Genomic DNA, 26,678 nt, shown 5'->3' with positions numbered 1-26,678 from the left:
ATGCACCAAGTACTCGCCCGCACAGGCAGTCTTGTACAGAAAATTTGTTGCGAGGGGCTAGCCTCTTTCTACATGTGTAACTGCTTTACTTCACTGGTTAGATATATATATAGATATTATTTCTTTGCGAACTATTTAAAAGACACCGGCATCCAGTTTTGGCCTATGGGTTGTGTGGATCTTGTCCTACCATCGAACCAGCCCGCTTCGAAAACTGGGAGATCTGTTTGTATTTTCACTTTGCTTTGAGAACTTGTCTTTGTAAACGACGCCCTTATACAGCTTTCAGTTATAAGTTGCTGCAGATGTCGTTCTCCTCTGGAATCAGCCCGGTTCGAAGCCTACATTGTAATTTTATGTGTTTTCATCTGTATAACGAACTTATCTTTGTATTTAACAGTCCTATCATTGCTCTATTGTGCAAATTGCACTAATGTTAACTTGGCCCTGTTGTTATTACTGCTGGCTGGCTGACGTTTTTATTTTACATTTAGAACTTATGTTTTCACATCGAACTTTCGTAATTGTTCCACTGCGGACATCGCAGTTATGCTGATATGACACTCTTGTAATTACTGTTGCTTGTATGGTTTTTGCTGTTCAATAAATAAACGGGGTTTATCCCACGCTACGCAAGGCGCCGGAAAACAGTTACTGCCGCCCGGCTCCCGCCTGGCAAGTAAGTCTCCGTGTCTTCCCGCCGTGCTTGCCTGTGGCAACCTAAGTGTGGCGATGGCGAATGATTCAGTACGGAAATACTTCGATATGACAACGAGTTAAATTCTCGTAATTTCAGCTGTTGCAGTGTAGCTCCGTGTTGTTCATTAGCATAACGAAGACAAAAATCTGTTCAGCAAAGAGATCCTTTTAAATGACGCATTGACAAGTACGAGGGTGAGTCAAATGAAAACCTTAAATTTGTAATAACAAATCGAAATTTCGCGCCGTTATCCTGTAAGTTGGTAAGCGTGCTACAAACGGCGTGCAGAATGCCCTGTAGGTGGCAGCATAGTGCAGATGCACACGTACCGTCGCAGTATCAGTATAAAGATGGCCGCCCCACTTGCGACTTGCACCAGGGAAGAACAGCGTTCTGTTATTCGGTTTTGCGTAGTGACGGTGTGGAACCTATTGAAATTCGTCGACAAATGAAGGTTCAGTATGGTGATGCATGTTTGTCTCAGCAACAAGTCTACGAATGGAGTAGGAAGTTCGCAAATGGTGTGGCTTCAGTGGAAGATGCTCCTCGTCCAAGTCAGGCACAACGAGTTGTGACTCCACAGAACATTGCAGCAGTTGAAGCCATAGTGAAGGAAAACCGCCGAGTGACACTGAATGACATTGCAGCATGTTTACAGATTAGTCATGGGTCAGCACACCACATTGTGCACGATGTGTTCCAGTTTCACAAAGTGTCTGCAAGATGGGTGCCACGGCAGCTGACTCCGGAAATGAGAGAACGGCGTGTTGATGCTTGTGAAGAACTTCTTCGGCGCTTTGAACGAGAAGGTGATGGCTTCGTTGCAAGAATCGTTACTGGGGACGAAACCTGTGTTCACTTCCACGAACCGGAAACGAAGAGAGCGAGCAAGGAATGGCGCCATTCCTCATCACCAAAACCAAAGAAGTTTCGAACAGAACCATCAGCAGGGAAGGTTATGCTGACTCTCTTTTGGGACGAAAAAGGCGTCATTTCGGAGCCTTACATGCCTAGAGGGACCACTGTCACCAGTGCATCATACACAGGTCTCCTAAAAAATCATCTGCGGCCTGCAATGAAATCAAAGCGTCGTGGATTGCTGTCAACAGGTGTCCTTTTGCAACATGACAATGCAAGGCCCCACACTGCTTGCACAACAGTTGCAACAATCAGAGACCTGCATTGTGAGTGTCTTCCTCATCCACAATACTCACCAGACCTTGCCCTCATGTGATTTCCCTATGTTTGGACCACTAAAAGACGCAATGGGAGAAAAGAAGTTCCGTTCTGATGAAGAGGTACGCCACGCGGTGCACAAGTGGTTGCGCGGACTACCAAAAGAATTTTTTACTAAAGGAATTTATGCACTTTGTAAGCACTGGAAGACTTGCATTGAGCGTGGGGGAGATTATGTTGAAAAGTGATACAGCTTTGTACCACTTCTGCACAATAAATAATATTTTAAAAAATATTTGTTTTCATTTGACTCACACAACTTGATACGTTAGCAAAATGTATTTATGTGTAATGTCTATACCAGCAATGACGTTCAGTAACGAAGGTTACTAGTATCGATTACAAAGAATAGCTTTTAACGGCTGTGTGTCTCGGCAGTGCCGTGCCGAACACATAGGGTAGGAAATTCACTCGTTACTTCTACAACGCAACTTATACGGTACAGGGATTTTACAAATATACGAGAACACCGCGAGAAATTCAAGATACAACATAAATGCCGATGCTAGCCAAGCCTGCAGGTTGCGCTGCTGTATTTGACCACGAATGGCGCCTGTGTAACGCTCTCAATACGTCGCACGTGTCAGTCGTGGTCAGAATAGGGTTTCACGTAGTTGTGACTGCGTTATATCGAGGTTAAGAGAATTCGAACGTGGACAAGTTGTTGCTGGTCATATGGTGGGTGCTTCCGTAATCAAAGTAACCGAAGTGTTTAGCTCAAATATGATTCAAGTGGCTCTGAGCGCTATGAGACATCTGACGTCATCAGTCCCCTAGAACTTAGAACTACTTAAACCTAACTAACCAAAGGGCATCACACACATCCATGCCCGAGGCAGGATTCGAACCTGCGACCGTAGCGGTCGCGCGGTTCCAGACTGAAGCGCCTAGAATCGCTCGGCCACAGTGGCCGGCGAGGTGTTCAGTGTTTCAAGGATCACCATATAGAAGATTTGGTGTTTCGAGTGGCACCATGTAGAAGATTTATACAGTGTACAAGGAAAGCGGAAAACCATTCACTAAGTCACAACGCGGACGAAAAAGTGTGTTGAGTGATCCAGGCGAACGGTCATTAAAGAGGACTGTGACGAGAAATAAAAGGACGACGGCTGCAAAAGTCACTGCAGAAGTGAATGTCGCACTTGTGATCCCTATCAGCACCTAAACAACACGAATAGAGATCTAGGGAATTGCAGTGCGAGTTGAAACTGCAAAATCACTCATCAGTGATGCAAATGCGTGTAACAGGTGCCGAAGCTATAAAACCTGCATTATGGAGCGATGGAAGCAAGTCATTTGGTCACAGGAGTCTTGCCACACACTCTTTACGTCCCAAGAGTGAAACATGGCGAGGGTTCGGTGACGATTTGTTCTGTCATATCTTGCTATTCTTTCGGCCCTGTGGTTACTCTCCAAGACCGGATTACTATCAAGGAGTATGTCACCATTCTGGCTAATCAGTTCCGTCCCGCGGTACGATGCTTGGTCCCCAGTGGTGAAACTGTATTCCAAGACGCTAGGGCCCCTCTTCACTCAGTTTGCATCGTGCAGGACTGGTTTTGTGGGCGAAAGGATGAATTGTCACAATATCCCTGACCACCAGAGACAGCAGATCTCAATGTTATTGAGTCTTTGTGGTTTACTTTGGACAGAAGGGTACGAAATCGCTATTCACCTCCATCATGGTTATCTGAATTTACCACTACGGTATAAGATTCCTTTGAAAACGATACACGACCTGTGTTTACTCATAAGCAGTTTTGGATCTCAACCGGTTTCCTACACCGTACCAGGCATGGGAATGAGCTGTGCTTTTGGCCTTTCCATATTTTTGTCCGCTCCCTGTTTTGCGTCGTCGTTGCCACTGTAGTGTCTTGTACCAGGGGAAGCAAAGCAGAGGATGTTGTTTGGTGGCCTGTATCCTCTTTCCACAACACAGCTGCACACGTGTATTAACAGATGCTACTTATATTTAAGCTAGTCCATGTCTTGTGGCACAAGCTCTTCTGTAACAGTCCTCATTAACTTCACTGCTGGTGAAGTACCAGTCCTACTATAAACGCCACACCCTCGTGGCCAGTGACGTGAACAGACAGACACCAATCAGAATATTAGCTGAGCTAGTAACTGCGACTGTGACTGACTCTGTCTGCGAGTGGGCTGACTGACTGTAACTGACTGGGCTAGAGACTGACTGGGTCCTCGAGTCCACGGCGTCGATCTAGATACTGGCGGTCGAGAGGGCGTTGTCGGCGCGTTGCTTGCGAGTCTGTCTTTGGCCTCTCTCCTGATAGGCGTGCTTGATTCTATCTTTGCCGACTGGTGTGATGGTGACAGCTTACGCCTGCACACCGTATATTCAACGGGCTGGTAAAATAAGGCTCCACGATTTCTCCAAAATGCTTGGAAAAGTGCATCGTAGTAGAGCAGCATTTTTCACCTCTAAGTATCTACTGACATGTGTGAAAGATAAGCGAAATTGGTGACTCATTGTGTGTATGTTAACCTTGCCAGGACGTTGTTACGAAACGCCCAAAGCGGTGGGCCACTGTGGTCACGCACACTCACTGAACTCGCTCAGTTTCCATTTAATATTTACTCTGACAGTAAACAAGTGTAGATTGTTCGTGCACTGTGCCTCCTCCTGTAATATATTCTGTTATACAAACATCGTACAAAGGGCGCTGGGTGGGATGTCCCCATACTTCTGACCACACAATGTGTGATTTAAAACGCCGCTATTGACGAGTCTCAATCAGCGGGATTTAATTTAACAACACATGGGGTATAAAATATGCTCACAAGCGGCTTTGCCGCTACGGGCCGGCAGCAGTAAATTGAGCACGCGTGCTCGTGCTGTGTCGCCTTGTCGCGCTGCTACCGGCTTTGCACCCGCCGTTAATATGCAAATGACGCCCTAATCCCATTATGCTGATCTATAGCGCCGCCTGCACTTCATTATCTCACAATATATTTTCGGAACAGCGCACGCACGCTTTTCAGAGTTGCTCCCGTTCGACGCTGCGTGGAGCTTTTTCCTACCTTTTTTATTATTTGTCGCCCGATTCATCCGATTACCGAATTTGCGTTCGGAAAAATTATTCACTGCAGTTTTACGTGAGAACGCTCTCGCCTGCGCAAACATTTGCATGCTGCTCATATATACTTTTCCCGTACGAAACAATTTACCCGGCCTCTGTGCTGTCGACATAACGCAAAATGCGGAAAAAAACGCGTCAGCGTATGTGAATGGCTGTCACAAATATTCCGCGCCGCGTTATTCTCTCCACGTTTGTGACACCAACGCTCCAGAATATTTTAACAGGTTATCCCTCGGTTGCAGTGGGGAACAAGTGGTTCCAAATATAACCGTAAAGTTGTCCCCTCAAGGATCTGCTCTGATTGAACTCGTTGACAACTTCTACATCTATATCTACATACATACTCCGCAATGCACCATACGGTGCGTGGCGGAGGGTACCTCGTACCACAACTAGCATCTTCTCTCCCTGTTCCACTCCCAAACAGAACGAGGGAAAAATGACTGCCTATATGCCTCTGTACGAGCCCTAATCTCTCTTACCCTATCTTTGTGGTCTTTCCGCGAAATATAAGTTGGCGGCAGTAAAATTGTACTGCAGTCAGCCTCAAATGCTGGTTCTCTAAATTTCCTCAGTAGCGATTCACGAAAAGAACGCCTCCTTTCCTCTAGAGACTCCCACCCGAGCTCCTGAAGCATTTCCGTAACACTCGCGTGATGATCAAACCTACCAGTAATCAAAATATCCACGGGTATGCTGCCGGTCTATAGTGTCCAACGGGCACAATATTTCGGCGATCATACATGTCGCCATCATCAGGTGAACTGACGGACTGAGCTCCTGAGAACGTGCCGGCACAGAGATCCGTACGCTATGGCTGCTCAGTTCCCTCTGCATTAATTTCCCGCCCAACTCTAAACATAGATTTGCTGCCATTTTTTACACCAATCACAAATCCTGTTCAAGACATCTTGTATCCTCCTACAGTCACTCAACGACGACACCATCCCGTACACCACAGCATCATCAGCAAACAGCCGCACATTGCTATCCACCCTATCCAAAAGATCATTTATGTAAATAGAAAACAACAGCGGACCCACCACACTTCCCTAGGGCACTCCAGATGATACCCTCACCTCCGATGAACACTCACTATCGAGGGCAACGTACTGGGTTCTACTACTTAAGAAGTCTTCGAGCCGCTCACATACTTGGGAACCAATCCCATATGCTCTTACCTTAGGACTCTGCAGTGGGGCACCGAGTCAAACGCTTTCCAGAAGTGCTTGTAGCGCTTGGGGGTCACTCCCTGTGTGATTCAAAACAACGCCGCCCATGGCGCTACCAGTTGTAACACCCGTAAGTACCCAGTCTGCAACCAGTTCCAGGTGACTTGCCTGGCCGTTCGCCAGTGACTGTAGTTGTTTCGTGCTGAGAGTTCAGGTGCGTTTCTGTGAAGACAAGTAAAGAAGTTGTTAATAATAAATTTCTCCGGCGCAGAAAGCACTTTCAATTGTTCAAAAAATGGTTCAAATGGCTCTGAGCCCTATAGGACTTAACTTCTGAGGTCATCAGTCCCCTAGAACTTAGAACTACTTAAACCTAACTAACCTAAGAACGACACACACAGCCATGCGCGAGGCAGGATTCGAACCTGCGACCGTAGCGGTCGCGCGGTTCCAGACTGTAGCGCCTAGAACCGCTCGGCCACATCGGCCGGCACTTTCAATTGTTGTTCATCTGCGTAACAAGTATTACAAATTCTTTCCACATCGTCCAGAATCCTGTTTTAAAAAAGCTCTCATCAACCAGCCTGATATGCTACAAAATAATAACGGAAAATTAATATCATTCTCGTCGTAGGCCTACAAGAATATCGACGAAAATTGAATATCAAGACCTGTATGTGTTATTCGATGTTTGACTGCTAAAATCCGAAAAATTCCTCGGTCACTATTTCTCTCAAAGCAATCGCCCTCGATAATAGTAAATAATCCGTCAACATCAGCACATGCCACTATCACAATATAGTAGTATGACTTGTGACTGAAGTATACTGGCCTACTGTCCACCAGCTTTTCAGTTGCGACAAGCTTGCTATCTACGAATAGCAGTGCCAGTGTTATTACGATTTATGATGCCAAATTCCTTTGGATAGGCATGCTTGTACAAAGAAACAGGCACTGCGACGTCTACAGCCGGTTTGAAATACTTTAAATGTATTCGCAGTTGCGAAGATGGACTATCATCACCTGTAGAATGGAATGACGAAAGTGAAAATTTGTGCTGGACCGGGTCTCGAATCCGGATTTCCTACTTTATCGCGAGCGGTCGACTTATGATTTGGCTGTTCCTGCGAGACCAAAACCTCCATATGTCGTCAACCACACGCCTACAACCTGTACTCGTACTTCCATGACGTATATTCACGTACAGGTGAGACACCTTACTGAGAAGTCCCTTGCCCAATGTCGGCGGGTAAGTATGATATTAAACTTCCTGGCAGATTAAAACTGTGTGCCGGACCGAGACTCGAACTCGGGACCTTTGCCTTTCGCGGGCAAGTGCTCTACCATCTGAGCTACCCAAGTACGATTCACGCCCCGCCCTCACAGCTTTACTTCTGCCAGTACCTCAGTCTCCTACCTGCTGCAAACAGTTTTAATCTGCCAGAGAGCTTCATATCAGCGCACACTCCGCTGCAGAGTGAAAATCTCATTCTGGAAATATGATATTGCAGTTCATAAGGAACATTGCATATCTCTAAACGACAGAGGCACTACAACACCGTGTTTATCCACTGACATTGGGCAAGCGGCTTTAAATTAAAATATCTCTCCTGTACAGGAATATAGACAATGAATGTACAAGTGCAGGTTGTAGACACATGATTCACGACACATGGAGGTTTGGATGTTGCCTTGAGTCGTGCACGGATGCCAAATTTGTCAGGCGACCGCTCGGTATAAGCAGGAAAGCCGTGTTCGAGTCCCGGTCGGGCAAACACATTCATTTTCGTCATTCCGTTCTACAGCTGGTGGTTGTCCATATTTGCTATAGTGAATCAGTACAGTTCTCAAGATTCCATAACTGATCAAACCGTTCACCATTCTTTTCCAGTCTTCTCCTTTTGGTGCGGATATATATTAATCGCACACCTCAGTTTTGACATTTGCGGTAAATGTTGGGAGCAAAAGCTTACTATGAGCTCGTAGCACATTGGGCGCTGGGAAAAACCTCGCCTTCTTCTCCTATGGCAACTAGAGTATACCTTATAAAAGAAACGAACATGTCACGGGTTAATGCGTCGATGAATTGACAGAGTCGAGGTGAGCCGCTAGAAGGACCAGGCACAGTCTCTTCCCTCATTTTTCTCAATAATAATAACAAACACTATGCGTAACACTGCTCGTGAATCAATACTACTTTCACAGTGGCTACGGTGCACAGTACTGTTACGGGCACTGCTCATGAATCAATATTATTTTCACAATGGCTACGGTGCACAATATTGTTACGTGATTAAGATTGTAAACGAGCGTAAACAATCCGTAGCGATCGAAAGTCAGCGGAATTTCATCGATCGCTAAAGGGTCACCTTAAAGTGTGCGATTAGTAGATTCCCCCGAGTACTTCCAAAATATTTCTGTATATTCCGCAGAGATATAACAGTATTTTCTCCTCATGCAGAGTATTATGAAACTGAAACAAGTTCGAGATCCTAGCCAAGTGCCTGGAAACTAAACATTTTGCGTTAACGTATAATATTTGTTCGTATCGTAATTTCCTACTTTTACTGTATTAGTTTCTTAGGGTATTTCATATCTGTGCATGAATGCAAGGGAAAAGCGCTTACAAGCTGTTTTTGTGCGGAACATGAAAGACTTACTCATTTACTGTTTGTATATATGAATCAGTGGTTTCTCACCTCAGATTGGTATGGCTCTTCCTCTGCAGTTACGCATTCTCTCATGTTGTGAATAGTCTGTCTGACGAGAGAAATACTAAAAGATACGAATTGAAAAACACTACTGAAAACATGGAATTGCGCCACGAGAAATCAAATGGCTCTGAGCACTAAGGCACTTAATTGCTGAGGTCATCAGTCCCCTAGAACTTAGAACTACTTAAACCTAACTACCCTAAGGACATCACACACATACATGCCCGAGGCAGGATTCGAACCTGCGACCGAAGCGGTTTCGCGGTTCCAGACTGTAGCGCCTAGAACCGCTCGCCCACTACGGCTGGCGCGCCACGAGAGCACGTAAATTAACGAAATAATTTCCAACAAGCATAATCAAGTGCGATATCGATATTAACAACCTCCCAGTGCCTGTTTTTGTTTCTTTTCAAAGGTAAAACACAGGCAAATCTCTAGAGTATGGTGATATTATTTTCCTGTTGAGAAAATTTGTATCAGAAAAAAAGCTATTCAAGCGAAATAACTTATATTATCTTACTTTGTAAGACAAAATTTTTCACGTCCAGCGAATTTCGTAAAATGTAGACCGTTTTACGTCATCCGCTGATGGCGAGATCAAGATAAACTCATTGTAAGTATTTATAAACGGAGGTGACAGAATTACGAAAGCCACAGATCATAACAATAGAGAATAAACCAATACGTCTTTGGAAAGAATACAAAACTGAGTATAGATAATTAATGTTCACAAAAATTTAACAGTTGAAATACTTTTCCTCTTCTCAAGAGAAAAAAAAAACAAAACAAAAAACAAAAGAAAACCAAGCATATTGTGCACCAGACAGCTGGAAGGTGCGAAATGCAACAAGAAGGCCTACTACATTTCAAAGGACGTCTAATGCTTCCCTCGCTTCTTTTTCTCGCGACAGAAATGAGATAACTAAGACGAACTGAGTTTCTCCTTTAGTGTTGTATCAACACCGTCGCATATTGCAGATAAAAGGACGGGTGGACGAGCTATCGGCGGTTACAAATGTTCCGCTGTTCAGTCGAATGTTTTTAAAATACAGTTTACATAAAAATGAGAATCATTTACATGAGGTTGGAGAGTTATTAAAATGGTGGTTTTCATTTATGGTATTACAGTTTCAACTATTGACATTTTTCTTGTTTTGAAGTAAAAATATCTTGAAATGAAGCGCTACACATTTTTTTTTTTAAATATGAAAGGGTGTGAAGAAGGAAGGATAGAGTTAGGGAACAGAAAATGAGAGAATCTGTAGAGTCGTAGGGTGTTGGTACAAACAAAGGGACCAGGTGGCTTGTAATATGGGGATTAAGGTAGGTAAATAAATGTCGTGTGACTAGGGCCTCCCGTCGGGTAGACCGTTCGCCTGGTGCAAGTCTTTCGATTTGACGCCGCTTTCGCGACTTGCGCGTCGATGGGGATGAAATGGTGATGATGGTGAGGACAACACAACACCCAGTCCCTGAGCGGAGAAAATCTCCGACCCAGCCAGGAATCCAACCCGGGTCCTTAGGATCGACATTCTGTGGCGCTGACCACTCAGCTACCGGGGGCGGAAATTAAGGTAGGTGAGATGATGGATGGAAGGAAATAGAAATGGAATAGGGGACTGGGTGCTTGAGTTTGCAACCGTATGAATATGAAAGGACAGAAAGATGGAGAAGAACGGGAAGAGCCAGAAGGTGGGACAAAATGGGGTGGGAAGAGTTCTGATAGTAAGGATAAATAGTCTGTCGGGGAGGAGTTCATATTTCTGGGAGAGACAGTGAACTGGAGTGTGGGTGCGAGTGAATAAGGTGAATTTCAGATGTGGAGTTGATGGGATGTGTCGCTGTAGGCGCGTCAGCAACCAGGAAAGCAGAGAAGAAACGACGGGGTTGTAAAAATGGAGCTTGTGGATTGTATAGTTGTTGAGCGTGTTTGGAGAGAGGTGGGAATTTGACGAGATGGTAAAGCACCTGTGTTGGGGAAGGCAAACGGATTGGAAGCTGAATGCGTGGCGTTCAAGGATACGGAGGGGGTGGCACGAATTTGGTGAAGCGGATATTTGGACAACGTCGGCGTATGAGAGGATAGGTCGATCAAGGTTTCTAAGTGTGGAGAACAGGAGAGGGATGGCGGAACATCACGTCAGTTTCGGTGTACACACACTTTCCGCCCGTACACATCTCGTGCTGCTCGTGTCTAGGAGGTGGCGTTGAGGACGTGCTGGGACGGGGCAGCGCTTTGCGCCCCGTCCAGCCGCGGCACAGCACCGGTTTGGCTGTGCAGACAGCGCGGTAATCACATTCGCCTGCGAGCCTTCCCAGCGCACCAAAAGTGCCTGATTTGCGGCTGTCCCTCGATGTTTCTGCCCGCCCATTGTCCGACGTAATGGAATCATTTAGGAGCTCGCGTACCGCTAAATTCGCACAAAGCGCGATCATAATCTCATCAGCGGCGATACGGAGGCTCCAGGAGGGATGAGGCTGTGGTCGCCGCTCTCTGAACACACGCGCATCAGTAATGTGCACACCACCCGTGTTTGCTGTGGGAACCGTGTGCGGTCAAGTACAAACGCCGCGAGAACCATTCACCCCAACTGCGTTCCGTAAACGTACGAGTACATCGTGAAACGCACGCAACACCGAAGAAAAATGGAGATTGTTACATCATGAACAAATAGTACCAGACTTATAATCCAGTATTTCCATGCTTGTGGGATACAGTGACTGAAATTTCATCCTTGAGCGAGCTTATTATCAATATTTTCAACAACTATGCGTGAAAAATAACGTGAGCACATTGTGGCTATTGGGTTTACTTAACTTTACTGGAACTTTTCAGCTGGTATTCGCAAAGCAGCATGCCCAAAGACGTGCACATGACTCTTATCGCCTTCTTTATGACTCTTAAGAAAGATCGACACGATTTATTTGAGGGACTTGGGAAATCCATTATGACAGATCGCGAAGACAACTGGCTGTAGTGTAATGACTCACACCGGGCGGTGCGAGGTGGACTCAAGAAATTAGTGTGGTATGAATAGTGTGGTCTGCCGGCCGGGGTGGCCGAGCGGTTCTAGGCGCTTCAGTCTGGAACCGCGCGACCGCTGCGGTCGCAGGTTCGAATCCTGCCTCGGGCATGGATGTGTGTGATGTCCTTAGTTTTTTTTTTTTTTTTTTTTTTTTTGTCATCAGTCTACTGACTGGTTTGATGCGGCCCGCCACGAATTCCTTTCCTGCGCTAACCTCTTCATCTCAGAGTAGCACTTGCAACCTACGTCCTCAATTATTTGCTTGACGTATTCCAATCTCTGTCTTCCTCTACAGTTTTTGCCCTCTACAGCTCCCTCTAGTACCATGGAAGTCATTCCCTCCATGTCTTAGCAAATGTCCTATCATCCTGTCCCTTCTCCTTATCAGTGTTTCCACATATTCCTTTCCTCTCCGATTCTGCGTAGAACCTCCTCATTCGTTACCTTATCAGTCCACCTAATTTTCAACATTCGTCTATAGCACCACATCTCAAATGCTTCGATTCTCTTCTGTTCCGGTTTTCCCACAGTCCATGTTTCACTACCATACAATGCTGTACTCCAGACGTACATCCTCAGAAATTTCTTCCTCAAATTAAGGCCGGTATTTGATATTAGTAGGCTTCTCTTGGCCAGAAATGCCTTTTTTGCCATAGCGAGTCTGCTTTTGATGTCCTCCTTGCTCCGTCCGTCATTGGTTATTTTACTGCCTAGGTACCAGAATTCCTTAACTTCATTGGCTTCGTGACCATCAATCCTGATGTTAAGTTTCTCGCTGTTCTCATTTCTACTACTTCTCATTACCTTCATCTTTCTCCGATTTACTCTCAAACCATACTGTGTACTCATTAGACTGTTCATTCCGTTCAGCAGATCATTTAATTCTTCTTCACTTTCACTCAGGATAGCAATGTCATCAGCGAATCGTATCATTGATATCCTTTGACCTTGTATTTTAATTCCACTCCTGAACCTTTCTTTTATTTCCATCATTGCTTCCTCGATGTACAGATTGAAGAGTAGGGGCGAAAGGCTACAGCCTTGTCTTACACCCTTCTTAATACGAGCACTTCGTTCTTGATCGTCCACTCTTATTATTCCCTCTCGGTTGTTGCACATATTGTATATGACCCGTCTCTCCCTATAGCTTACCCCTACTTTTTTCAGAATCTCGAACAGCTTGCACCATTTTATATTGTCGAACGCTTTTTCCAGGTCGACAAATCCTATAAAAGTGTCCTGATTTTTCTTTAGCCTTGCTTCCATTATTAGCCGTAACGTCAGAATTCCCTCTCTCGTCCTTTTACTGTTCCTAAAGCCAAACTGATCGTCACCTAGCGCATTCTCAATTTTTTTCCCATTCTTCTGTATATTATTCTTGTAAGCAGCTTCGATGCATGAGCTGTTAAGCTGATTGTGCGATAATTCTCGCACTTGTCAGCTCTTGCCGTCTTCGGAATTGTGTGGATGATGCTTTTCCGAAAGTCAGATGGTATGTCGCCAGACTCATATATTCTACACACCAACGTGAATAGTCGTTTTGTTGCTACTTCCCCCAATGATTTTAGAAATTCTGATGGAATGTTATCTATCCCTTCTGCCTTATTTGACCGTAAGTCCTCCAAAGCTCTTTTAAATTCCGATTCTAATACTGGATCCCCTATCTCTTCTAAATCGACTCCTGTTTCTTCTTCTATCACATCAGACAAATCTGCACCCTCATAGAGGCTTTCAATGTATTCTTTCCACCTATCTGCTCTCTCCTCTGCATTTAACAGTGGAATTCCCGTTGCACTCTTAATGTTACCACCGTTGCTTTTAATGTCACCAAAGGTTGTTTTGACTTTCCTGTATGCTGAGTCTGTCCTTCCGACAATCATATCTTTTTCGATGTCTTCACATTTTTCCTGCAGCCATTTCGTCTTAGCTTCCCTGCATTTCCTATTTATTTCATTTCTCAGCGACTTGTATTTCTGTATTCCTGATTTTTCCGGAACATGTTTGTACTTCCTCCTTTCATCAATCAACTGAAGTATTTCTTCTGTTACCCATGGTTTCTTCGCAGCTACCTTCTTTGTACCTATGTTTTCCTTCCCAACTTCTGTGATGGCCCTTTTTAGAGATGTCCATTCCTCTTCAACTGTACTGCCTACTGCGCTATTCCTTATTGCTGTATCTATAGCGTTAGAGAACTTCAAACGTATCTCGTCATTCCTTAGTACTTCTGTATCCCACTTCTTTGCGTATTGATTCTTCCTGACTAATGTCTTGAACTTCAGCCTACTCTTCATCACTACTATATTGTGATCTGAGTCTATATCTGCTCCTGGGTACGCCTTACAATCCAGTATCTGATTTCGGAATCTCTGTCTGACCATGATGTAATCTAATTGAAATCTTCCCGTATCTCCCGGCCTTTTCCAAGTATACCCCCTCCTCTTGTGATTCTTGAACAGGGTATCCGCTATTACTAGCTGAAACTTGTTACAGAACTCAATTAGTCTTTCTCCTCTTTCATTCCTTGTCCCAAGCCCATATTCTCCTGTAACCTTTTCTTCTACTCCTTCCCCTACAACTGCATTCCAGTCGCCCATGACTATTAGATTTTCGTCCCCCTTTACATACTGCATTACCCTTTCAATATCCTCATACACTTTCTCTATCTGTTCATCTTCAGCTTGCGATGTCGGCATGTATACCTGAACTATCGTTGTCGGTGTTGGTCTGCTGTCGATTCTGATTAGAACAACCCGGTCACTGAACTGTTCACAGTAACACACCCTCTGCCCTATCTTCCTATTCATAACGAATCCTACACCTGTTATACCATTTTCTGCTGCTGTTGATATTACCCGATACTCATCTGACCAGAAATCCTTGTCTTCCTTCCACTTCACTTCACTGACCCCTACTATATCTAGATTGAGCCTTTGCATTTCCCTTTTCAGATTTTCTAGTTTCCCTACCACGTTCAAGCTTCTGACATTCCACGCCCCGACTCGTAGAACGTTATCCTTTCGTTGATTATTCAATCTTTTTCTCATGGTAACCTCCCCCTCGGCAGTCCCCTCCCGGAGATCCGAATGGGGGACTATTCCGGAATCTTTTGCCAATGGAGAGATCATCATGACACTTCTTCAATTACAGGCCACATGTCCTGTGGATACACGTTACGTGTCTTTAATGCAGTGGTTTCCATTTCCTTCTGCATCCTCATGTCGTTGATCATTGCTGATTCTTCCGCCTTTAGGGGCAATTTCCCACCCCTAGGATAAGAGAGTGCCCTGAACCTCTATCCGCTCCTCCGCCCTCTTCGACAAGGCCGTTGGCAGAATGAGGCTGACTTCTTATGCCGGAAGTCTTCGGCCGCCAATGCTGATTATTTATCAAAATTTAGGCAGTGGCGGGGATCGAACCCGGGACAGAAGACGTTTTGATTATGAATCAAAGACGCTACCCCCTTTTTTTTAATTCTCGTTTTGTTCGTTTTCGTTCGTTGTATGTGCTCGGGGCGGACGTCGTAAGACATCCGTTTAAGTTCGTCTTTGATCGGTTAACTCAGCTTTTTTTATTACAGAGGGCTGCTAACCCTCTGACCGAACACGCTGAGCTACCGTACCGGCAGACCACGGGTCATTACTTCCTTAGTTTAGTTAGGTTTAAGTAGTTCTAAGTTCTAGGGGACTGATGACCTCAGATGTTGAGTCCCATAGTGCTGAGAGCCAGCCAATAATGTGGTCTTTCAATCAACAACACAACGGCCAAAGTGATGACTGCATATCTCCTTAATGAAAACAGATCTGCCATCACAAGATTTTCTGGCTACGAGGTCGTCAGTTGCGTCGTGTATTTAGGATCTGTTGTCACTGATACTGTAGATTGCGAGCCTGAGATCCATAGGCGTAGTTAGATTGCGAGAAATTCTACAGCAAAGCTTGCTCGCCATCTGGAAGGATACCTCCATCACTGCTAGACAAAGCTCACCCTCGTCCAAACTGTAATCTTCCCTATCGTGAAGGCCGGACGGAGTGGCCATGTGGTTCTAGGCGCTATAGTCCGGAACCGCGCGACCGCTACGGCCGCAGGTTCGAATCCTGCCTCGGGCATGGATGTGTGTGATGTCCTTAGGTTATTTAGGTTTAAGTAGTTCTAAGTTCTAGGGGATTGATGACCACAGAAGTTAAGTCCCATTGTGCTCAGAGCCATTTGAACCATTTGAACCTATCGTGAACTATGCAGCGGCAATTTGAACGATGATGACGGTGGATCGTCGCAGGGTTGATGCTCTGTATATGTAGTGCTATAGAAGATAACTTCGAATACTAAAAAAATCAGTTTGAACAATGAATCGATCCTGATGAGGCTCGGCTCAGAACAAAGTTGTCGATTCTTGTCAACCAAAATCAGTTGAAATGTTTTGGTCACATTCCTAGCAGACAAGAGGCAAGAAAATAACAGTGAAAAGGCGACGGCTGAGAACTTAGAGGACGGGCACCGTGGAGATGGATAGAACAGATTAAGAGCCACCATGTCCAGGACGTGGAGGCAGGTCGTGTATGGTTTACCAGCCGATGCCACTACTCTCTTGGGTAGGGTTAGACCAAAACGAGACAGGAGCAGACCCTTGTACTTCCAGACAGACTACAACACAAGAACATCGTAGCATTTTTCGACTAGTTCTCCGGGATAGACGGATGACAATGGCTGGAATCAGGACAGAGGCTGCAGATAGTGTAACCACGAACGGCCCGCAACGGATTAATAGAACCTTTGTTGAAATGTCGAGCTGCCACGCGTCGTTCAAATGGTTCAAATGGCTCTGAGCACTATCGGACTCAACTGCTGAGGTCATTAGTCCCCTAGAACTTAGAACTAGTTAAACCTAACTAACCTAAGGACATCACAAACAGCCATGCCCGAGGCAGGATTCGAACCTGCGACCGTAGCGGTCTTGTGGTTCCAGACTGCAGCGCCTTTAACCGCACGGCCACTTCGGCCGGCTCGCGTCGTTCACTGCTAAGACTAAATCACAGACAACAGAGACTTATACTGGTAAATTGAGTGGCATTCTGTGATGAGTCTCGCTTCTTCTTGTGGTGCCCATAGACGACAATCCGAAAGCAGTGATCCTGGAGGGCCATAACTCTCCACCCGCTGGCATCATGGTGTGGGCTGCTGTTAGATACGACAACACGACTGATTTAGTAGTTGCTGAAGGGAGAATGAATGCTCGCGAGTAAACCTTGTTGTCTTACCATTCATCTCCACGGTACGAAACTGCGTATTCCGGTAGGGTAACGGAATATCTTGTTGACTGCTCAAACATCTCGAGGAATATACGGACTCTTGGCTGGCCTGCACAGCTCCCTGATTTTTCATCCGTAGAAACGTGTCTGCAATGCGATTTATACGTTCATACAACCCTCCAGCCAGTAATGTTGATGAACTGGGACAATATCTGTTTCAGGTGAAACTGTTTACTTTCATGTAAAGAACTAATGGTCCGAAATTAATAATTAATTTTTTATTCGCATGTAACTCAAGGTCCTGTTAGCTGAACTGTACATGTCCAGCTCTGAAATTCATAAAAAAATTGTTTGTGGTGACGTGGGACCAGAACGGCATATCACTCCTGACACGGCATTGCTGCTGAAATAGGCGTCATAAGTTGGCCACTGCTGCACTACGCTGAACGATCCACTGACAGAGCTGAACTCTTCAAACCCGTTGGCCGCTTTTCAAGCGCGCATTATTTACGCTGAGGCGACAAAGGTCATGGGAGAGCGATATTAACATATACCGATGGCGGTAGTATCACGCACACAAGGTATACGAAATGCGACAAGAAAGTAATGAGACTGATGTGAAAAAAAAGTTGTTTTAGTCAACTTTAGTGTTATCTCCTTCAAAGTAGTTCCCCTCTGATTGAACACACTTTTTCCAGCGCTTCTGCCGGCCGCGGTGGTCTAGCGGTTCTAGGTGCTCAGTTCGGAACCACGCGACCGCTACGGTCGCAGGTTCGAATCCTGCCTCGGGCATGGATGTGTGTGATGTCCTTAGGTTAGTTAGGTTTAAGTAGTTCTAAGTTCTAGGGGACTGATGACCACAGATGTTAAGTCCCATAGTGCTCAGAGCCATTTGAGCCAGCGCTTCTGCCATTTATGGTAACATTTCTGGAACTCATCTTGTGTAATATCCTCCAAGACCCTCGTCACAGCTTGTTGAACATCTTGTGTTGTTTGAAAATGGTGTCCCCTGACCGCCGTTCTGGCTATTGGAAATAGAAAAAAGTCGCATGGGGCGATATCTGGTGAATAAGGTGGCCGTGGTAGTACTGAAATTTGTTTTGGGCTTAAAAATTGCTGTACTGACAGAGCAGTATGGGATGGCGCATTATCGTGATGCAGAATCCAATTATCATACCAAGATCTCTAGTTATTATTAGACGAACCGGTTCTCAATTCATGTTCAGTTCTTCTGAAATCATTTTGACAGATAATCTTCGATCAGATCGTACCAGTTCACGCACCCTGGCTAAGTTGACATCCATCTGTGAGGTTGATGGTCGTCCACTGCGGTCTTCATCTTCAAGATTCGTTCTGTCTTCACTAAACATTTTATGCCAACGAAAAACTTGAGCTCTTGACATAACCTCCTCTCCAAAAGCCTTCTGAAGCTTTCCGTAAGTTGTCGTCGCGTTTTCACCCAATTTAACGCAAGAAGAAATGGCATACCGTTGCACAATGTTATGCGGTTCCATTTCCGTGACGAGAGATGTGGTGTCACCGCCAGACACCACACTTGCTAGGTGGTAGCCTTTAAATCGGCCGCGGCCCGATAGTATACGTCGGACCCGCGTGTCGCCACTATCAGTGATTGCAGACCGAGCGCCGCCACACGGCAGGTCTAGAGAGACTTCCTAGCACTCGCCCCAGTTGTACAACCGACTTTGCTAGCGATGGTTCACTGACAAAGTACGCTCTCATTTGCTGAGACGATAGTTTAGCATAGCCTTCAGCTACGTCATTTGCTACGACCTAGCAAGGCGCCATATTCAGTTACCATTGATATTGGGAATCATGTACCGTCAAGAGCGACGCTCATCATTAATGGATTATAGTTAAGTATTCCACCAGCTACGTCCGTTTTTCTAAATTCTAATTTCCTTGTCCTGTTCCAGACCTCACGCCAGCCTGCGTGAGCTAAAACGCGTGCCTTTCGGCCTCCTCTAGTAACCCGGTGTTGGCTCTCCTGCCAACCGCAACAAGAGACACAAACATGTGTTAACGTATTACAGCACAACTCACGACAGAGCAGTTGCATCGTTGTGCTGCTTGGACTAGAAGCAGCTTATAGACAAAGGTCAAAGATATTGCGCCTACACAAGCCTGCAGGGTTGCCACATCTTGCAAATAAAAAAATCTCATTACTTTATTGTCGCACCTCGTAAAACGCAGTTTATTGGCAGAGCAGTAGTTTTTACTGAGGCGATTCAGGTGAAAAGGTTTCCAACGTGATTACGGCCTCACTACTGGAATTAACAGAATTTGAACGCGGAATGGAGATGGTTGGAACAAGACGCATGGGACATTCCATTTCGAAGTGTGCGCCGAGAATGCCAAATTTCAGGATTTACCTCTCACCTCGGACACTGCAGTGGCCTACAGCCTTCACATAACGACCGAAAGCAGCGGCGTTTGCGTAGAGTTTTCAGTGCTAACAGACAAGCAACACTGCCTGAAATACCCGCAGAAAAAGATGTGGGACGTACGACGGACGTTTTCGTTAGGACAGTCCGGCGAAATTTGACGTTAATGGGCTTTGGCAGCAGACGACCGATGTGAATGCCTTTGCTAATAGAATTTCCACTTCCATAATATTTTTATGATGAGCTGTTTCATTTTATTCGTTTGTACTAGTAATAATTACCGCTTGTTCATTGTACATTGCATGTAAAATAGCTACTGTGATACCTGAGCTGGCAGACTCTTGCAGATGGACACAATCTATCCTGCGAAAGCGTACTTACGACGTTCCAAGAGTTAGTTTTAAGCGAGAAATCTAGTAATATTATACAGTATCCTACGTGTTGCTCCCGTAGGGACCGTGAAGGTAAGATTAGACAGACTGCCGCGCGCACAGATGCTTTTAAATAGTAGTCCTGCCGGCGCTCCATACGTAAATGGGAACCCTATTTTGTAGCACAGTGGTAAGTACTCTCTGCCGTGCACTTCATTGTGGTTTGCAGAATATAGATGTAGATGCATCTTCCTCTTCCAAGTTTTTTATGTAATACATAGTGTGATACAGAAAATAGCAAAACAAGGCGTCAAAATAATGAAAACGCTTTAGGAATACAGAGTACGCTATTTCATGCCAAATACACTCCTGGAAATGGAAAAAAGAACACATTGACACCGGTGTGTCAGACCCACCATACTTGCTCCGGACACTGCGAGAGGGCTGTACAAGCAATGATCACACGCACGGCACAGCGGACACACCAGGAACCGCGGTGTTGGCCGTCGAATGGCGCTAGCTGCGCAGCATTTGTGCACCGCCGCCGTCAGTGTCAGCCAGTTTGCCGTGGCATACGGAGCTCCATCGCAGTCTTTAACACTGGTAGCATGCCGCGACAGCGTGGACGTGAACCGTATGTGCAGCTGACGGACTTTGAGCGAGGGCGTATAGTGGGCATGCGGGAGGCCGGGTGGACGTACCGCCGAATTGCTCAACACGTGGGGCGTGAGGTCTCCACAGTACATCGATGTTGTCGCCAGTGGTCGGCGGAAGGTGCACGTGCCCGTCGACCTGGGACCGGACCGCAGCGACGCACGGATGCACGCCAAGACCGTAGGATACTACGCAGTGCCGTAGGGGACCGCACCGCCACTTCCCAGCAAATTAGGGACACTGTTGCTCCTGGGGTATCGGCGAGGACCATTCGCAACCGTCTCCATGAAGCTGGGCTACGGTCCCGCACACCGTTAGGCCGTCTTCCGCTCACGCCCCAACATCGTGCAGCCCGCCTCCAGTGGTGTCGCGACAGGCGTGAATGGAGGGACGAATGGAGACGTGTCGTCTTCAGCGATGAGAGTCGCTTCTGCCTTGGTGCCAATGATGGTCGTATGCGTGTTTGGCGCCGTGCAGGTGGGCGCCACAATCAGGACTGCATACGACCGAGGCACACAGGGCCAACACCCGGCATCATGGTGTGGGGAGCGATCTCCTACACTGGCCGTACACCACTGGTGATCGTCGAGGGGACACTGAATAGTGCACGGTACATCCAAACCGTCATCGAACCCATCGTTCTACCATTCCTAGACCGGCAAGGGAACTTTCTGTTCCAACAGGACAATGCACGTCCGCATGTATCCCGTGCCACCCAACGTGCTCTAGAAGGTGTAAGTCAACTACCCTGGCCAGCAAGATCTCCGGATCTGTCCCCCATTGAGCATGTTTGGGACCGGATGAAGCGTCGTCTCACGCGGTCTGCACGTCCAGCACGAACGCTGGTCCAACTGAAGCGCCAGGTGGAAATGGCATGGCAAGCCGTTCCACAGGACTACATCCAGCATCTCTACGATCGTCTCCATGGGAGAATAGCAGCCTGCATTGCTGCGAAAGGTGGATATACACTGTACTAGTGCCGACATTGTGCATGCTCTGTTGCCTGTGTCTATGTGCCTGTGGTTCTGTCAGTGTGATCATGTGATGTATCTGACCCCAGGAATGTGTCAATAAAGTTTCCCCTTCCTGGGACAATGAATTCACGGTGTTCTTATTTCAATTTCCAGGAGTGTACTTCGAACTTTGGCCTTTACACTCTGCTTCTCACAGTACCTATCAACGTGCCACTAAGTATGGTAACACTTATTGCATGTCAATCAGTTTAGAGTATAACAGTAAGGAAATTAGAAAAACTTCGTCTTTCCCATTTCCTTGTTTTCTTTCTAGCACCCCTGATGATATGATCTTTATTCAAAGATTCAATGATTCCCGTTTCTTTTTATCACAAATTTCACCACTTCCTTAAAATTCCTGTCGATGAACGTAAATGTGTTACTAACTATGGCATGCACATATGTAAATGTCACTACAGATATTCGGATTTAGGTTACGACATGTTCGGTATGCCTGCCATCATTGGCGACGATGTGGCGTAGACGAATAACGAAATTCCGCATTACTCGCTGAAGTGTCTGAACATCGGTGCTGTCGATGACCTCCTAAATGGCAGTTTTCAACTCAGAAATGGTTTTGGGGTTATTACTGTACACCTTGTCTTTAATATAGCCCCACAAAAAGGAGTCGCATGTGTTCAGATCCGCAGAATATGGCAGCCAATCGAGACCCAAGCCAGTGGCCTCTGGGTACCCCAGAGCCAGAACGCGGTCCCCAGAGGGCCCCTCCAGGACATCAAACGCTCTCCCACTTCGATGGGGTCGAGCTCCGTCTTGCATGAACATCATCTTGCCGAAATCAGGGTCACTTTGAATAACGGGGATGAAATCATCTTCCAAAACCTTCACGCACGGTTCCGTAGTCACCGTGCCATCAAGCAATATCGCATCGATTATTCCGTGACTGGGAATTGCACACCACACAGTCACCCACTGAGAGTGAAAATAGTTCTCGGTCGTGAAATGTGGATTCTCAGTCCCTCAATTGCACCAGTTTTGCTTATTGACGGACACATACAAATGAAAGTGGGCTTCGTCGCTAAACCAAACCATACAACGCATACTAATTCCCATCATGCCCTGCGGCCAACCGTGCAGTTTCTAACGCAAACCGTTCAGTTATGGCGATTTTTATTTCATAAGGGTCAACAATTGTCAGCTTGTATGTAATAAAATGGAACACCTACAGCCGTCTTGCCGACGTTGTTTATTATACAGCTACCAATTTCGGTGATTCAGCACTCCATCTTCAGGACTTAAATGCCGCTGCAAGGGGGGGGGGGGGGAGGGGAGGGGCGCTCCCATCACAAACACGATGACATCAGTGGGCAACATCCCAGACGGTATCCCCGTAAGATTTTATGTTGACTATGCTACAAATATAGTACCATCTTATCCATCATGTGTCAGAGATAATTGGAACAGGAGAAAGTTCCACGGGACTGGAATAAGGCCCACGTCATAGCAATCTATAAAAAGGGTAGAAAATCGGAAGAACATAATATACCGCCCAATTTCACTGACATCGATTTGTTGTAGAATCATGGAACATATTTTGTGTTCAGACATCATGACCTTTCTAGACTCTGAGAAACTCGTCTGCAGAAACCAGCACGGTTTTAGGAAACAGTGGTCATGCGGGACACAGCTGGCCCTCTTTGTGCATGATATACAACAGGCTCTAGATACCTGCTCCCAGGTTGCTGTCATATTTCTCGACTTTCGAAAGGCGTTCGATTCAGTTCCGCATTGTGCCTTGCTACAAAAATGCGCGCTTACGGTCTATCCAATGACATATGCGGTTGGATAGAATTCTAACAGACACGGAGCAGTATGTCGTCCTGAACGGGGTGACTTCAACAGAAACAAGTGTAACTTCAGGAGTGCCCCAGGGCAACGTAATAGGTCCTCTGCTTTTTACAATTTACATAAACAATCTGGTTGATGGTATTCATAGCGGCCTTAGACTGTCTGCCGATGATGCTGTAGTTTACAGGAAAGTAGTATCACACGAAAGTTGTGAACAAATCAATGAGGATTTGCAGAAAATAAATGCGTGGTGTAATGACTGGCAGTTATCTCTCAATATTAACAAGTGTAACCTACTGCGTATAACAAGGCGAAAATCCCTATTAATGTACGAGTACAAAATAAATGGCTAGTCTTTGGAAGCGGTAACGTCCGTCAAGTATCTGGGTGTGACTATTCGAAATGATCTCAAATAGAATGATCAGATTACACAAGTAACGGGTAAGGCGAACTCTAGATTGCTGTTTATTGGTAGAATCGTGAAACGATGCAGTCCTTCAACAAAGGAAATAGCGTCAAGAAATTGAGAAGGTCCAAAGAAGAGCGGCAAGGTTCGCGACTGGTACATTTAGCCTTCGCGAGAGCGTTACAAATCTCATAGAAAGTTTGAACTGGGCCATACTTGCAGATATACGGCGCTCTGAACAGAAGGGGCTGCTCACTAAATTCTGAAAGCCGATCTTCACCGAGGATGTAGAGCATATATTATTACCACCAACTTTAAAATCGCGCAATGATCACCATTCAAAGATAAGGGAAATTAGAACTCGTACTGAGGCGTTCAGACAGTCGTTTTTCCCTCGCACGATCCGCGAGTGGTACAGAGGGGGTGAAATATGGCTTTCGCGCGAATTGTGCTCTCCGCCACACACCCCTTGGTGGCTAGCGGAGTATATATGTAGATGTAGATGTAGACTGGTTTCCGTAGACTGTAACAGCGATGTTGTGTCTGCACCCATCAACTACGAGCTGACGGCTGTAGACACAACATCGCTGTTACAGTCTATAGAAACCAGTTCATTGATGTTGACCACTGACGTCGTTGTGTATGCGATGGTAGTTCACCCCTCACCGTCATTTAAGGCCTGAATATGGTGTATTGAATCACCGAAACTGGTATCTGTATAATAAACCACATCTAAAGGACGGCTGCAAGTGTTCAACTTTATTAATTAAAGTCTAGAGTTATTCTTATCCTTCAGCGATACGCATAAATTTTAGACGTCGTTGTAACTGAATACCTCAGTATTAAGGCACCAGATACGGCCATCAAAGACAAATCTTCCGTTTACGAGTCTGTGTGATATATGAGCGTCTTAATTAGTGCACGTACCGTCACCAGATGTGATGAACTGCTTACAGAACTATAAGACATGCAGCAATGTCTTTTTAAACATCACCGGTGTAATAGAGATTGTAAGTGAAATAGTGAAATCGAGATTTTCTCTGGAAATATCTGTAAGTTGACACAGTTACAGTAAAATTTTTATTTGAATAAATTTTCCCCTTTTTTTTTATTGATTAATGTTCTAGATCTGGTGTGTTTCCTTGCATATGATCTATTGAAGAAACGCTGTATTGATATGTGAGGTGCTGAAGAGCACATAGTTTGTTACATTATAATTACTGCAGTTTACAATGCAATGAAATGCATAAATTAACTATTTTCCTTGTAATTATTTAATTGCCAAGAAAAATGTTTTTTTTTTTTTTTTTCAGGAGTGGACAGAATCTACAGGAAGTGCTCACGTCATCTGGAGAAACGGCTGTTCAGGCAAAAAGGAAGGTAAGTAATACCAAGCCTCAATGTAACTCTTTTTATAATTCGGTACGTACATCGAAATGAAAAGACTTTAAAAAGTCTCTTGAGCGTAGAGTCGGTCGACATTAAAGCGCAGATATTTTTAACAAATACGTATGAAAAGGCTACGCGTAGAATTACGCTTTGGGGGGCCTTGGCGGTTCCTATTTGAGCTAAAAACATGCGTTCATAAGTAGCTATATTACAGTATAATAAGTAGGGTTTGTACGACGACCGGGAGCTCGTTCCCAGGCAGATAGTGCGAATCTATTAATTCCTTTGGAAAAATATTTTAATTGAGCTGAATTTAATGCTCAGAGAATGGCATGTGCTACGTTTGGATTCTATGTGCACAAACACTCACCCTTAAAAGAATCCGGACTGGAGCGAGACAGATGGTTCAAATTTTGTCCACGGACCTAGGTCTAAGCTAAGTTTTTACAGTTTGAAAAAAAAATCTTGCTTCGTTTGGATTTTACGTGCAAAAAACATGTTTTTATCTGGGAGATTTTCGTAGCGTGCCACTTCTATACTCTAAACTTGAACGACTCCCTTGAAACTGTGGACAAAGACAAATAAATATGTGAAGTCAAAATTGATTTTTTCCATCCAATAATCGTTGTCTTTACCGAAATAAGATAATTTAAAGTCGAGCTAAATGCAGCACGTAAAATTCGTTCTTAAGTGAACTGAATGCGCCGAAACGATTTAAAGTGAATAAAACATGGGGCCGGCAGCGGTGGTCTCGCGGTTCTAGGCGCTCAGTCCGGAACCGCGCGACTGCTACGGTCGCAGGTTCGAATCCTGCCTCGGGCATGGATGTGTGTGATGTCATTAGGTTAGTTAGGTTTAAGTAGTTCTAAGCTCTAGGGGACTGATGACCACAGATGTTAAGTCCCATAGTGCTCAGAGCCATTTGAACCATTTTTGAATAAAACGTGCATTCTTACGATGAAATTGAAAACTCGCTTCTAGAAATCCAGTTTCATTGGGATTTTACGTGCAAAAACACATTTTGTGAATTTCTTTACGCGCGCCACTTTTATGTTTTAGACTTGTGCGAACCGGTTCAAATTGCCTAACGAGGTAGACAAGTGCGTGTAATTAATGGACATCCAGCTGTTTTGTGAAAGCTTTATCCGTTGCCACGATATAAGCAACATGGTCCGAAAAACAATGTAAATACCTATACCGGATCAGTCGTCGCTCGAGAGAACAAAAATGTACATCACTTGCTAAGTTATGGTGATCTAATGTCAAAAATATGGTAGAGTAAAAGTTGGAAAACAGAATGAAAAATGGTCTTACTACAGCACAAAAAAGGCGACATGTCCTGGGCAGAGTTAGAGACGTAAAAGAAGTTGACTAGCTTTTCGACTTATCTGGCATCTTCAACGGCATTTAAATCAAGACATCTTGATATGATCGCGATT

At 45.2% G+C, this 26,678-nt stretch overlaps 1 long non-coding RNA gene across 1 annotated transcript in view; it reads left to right on the top strand.

The window, feature by feature from the left end:
• The window catches only part of LOC124789710, a 753,651-nt gene extending 728,424 nt beyond the window's left edge, over positions 1 to 25,227 (top strand). The window contains exon 4 of the long non-coding RNA XR_007016155.1: positions 25,164 to 25,227. This is a non-coding gene — a long non-coding RNA (uncharacterized LOC124789710). The remainder of the gene's footprint in view (positions 1 to 25,163) is intronic.
• Positions 25,228 to 26,678: the final 1,451 nt, after the last annotated feature.

The sequence above is a fragment of the Schistocerca piceifrons genome, chromosome 3 (genome assembly GCF_021461385.2).
Source record: "Schistocerca piceifrons isolate TAMUIC-IGC-003096 chromosome 3, iqSchPice1.1, whole genome shotgun sequence".
NCBI lineage: Eukaryota > Metazoa > Arthropoda > Insecta > Orthoptera > Acrididae > Schistocerca > Schistocerca piceifrons.
The sequence above is the reverse complement of the archived record's forward strand: the minus strand, read 5'-3'. Positions and strand labels throughout refer to the sequence as shown.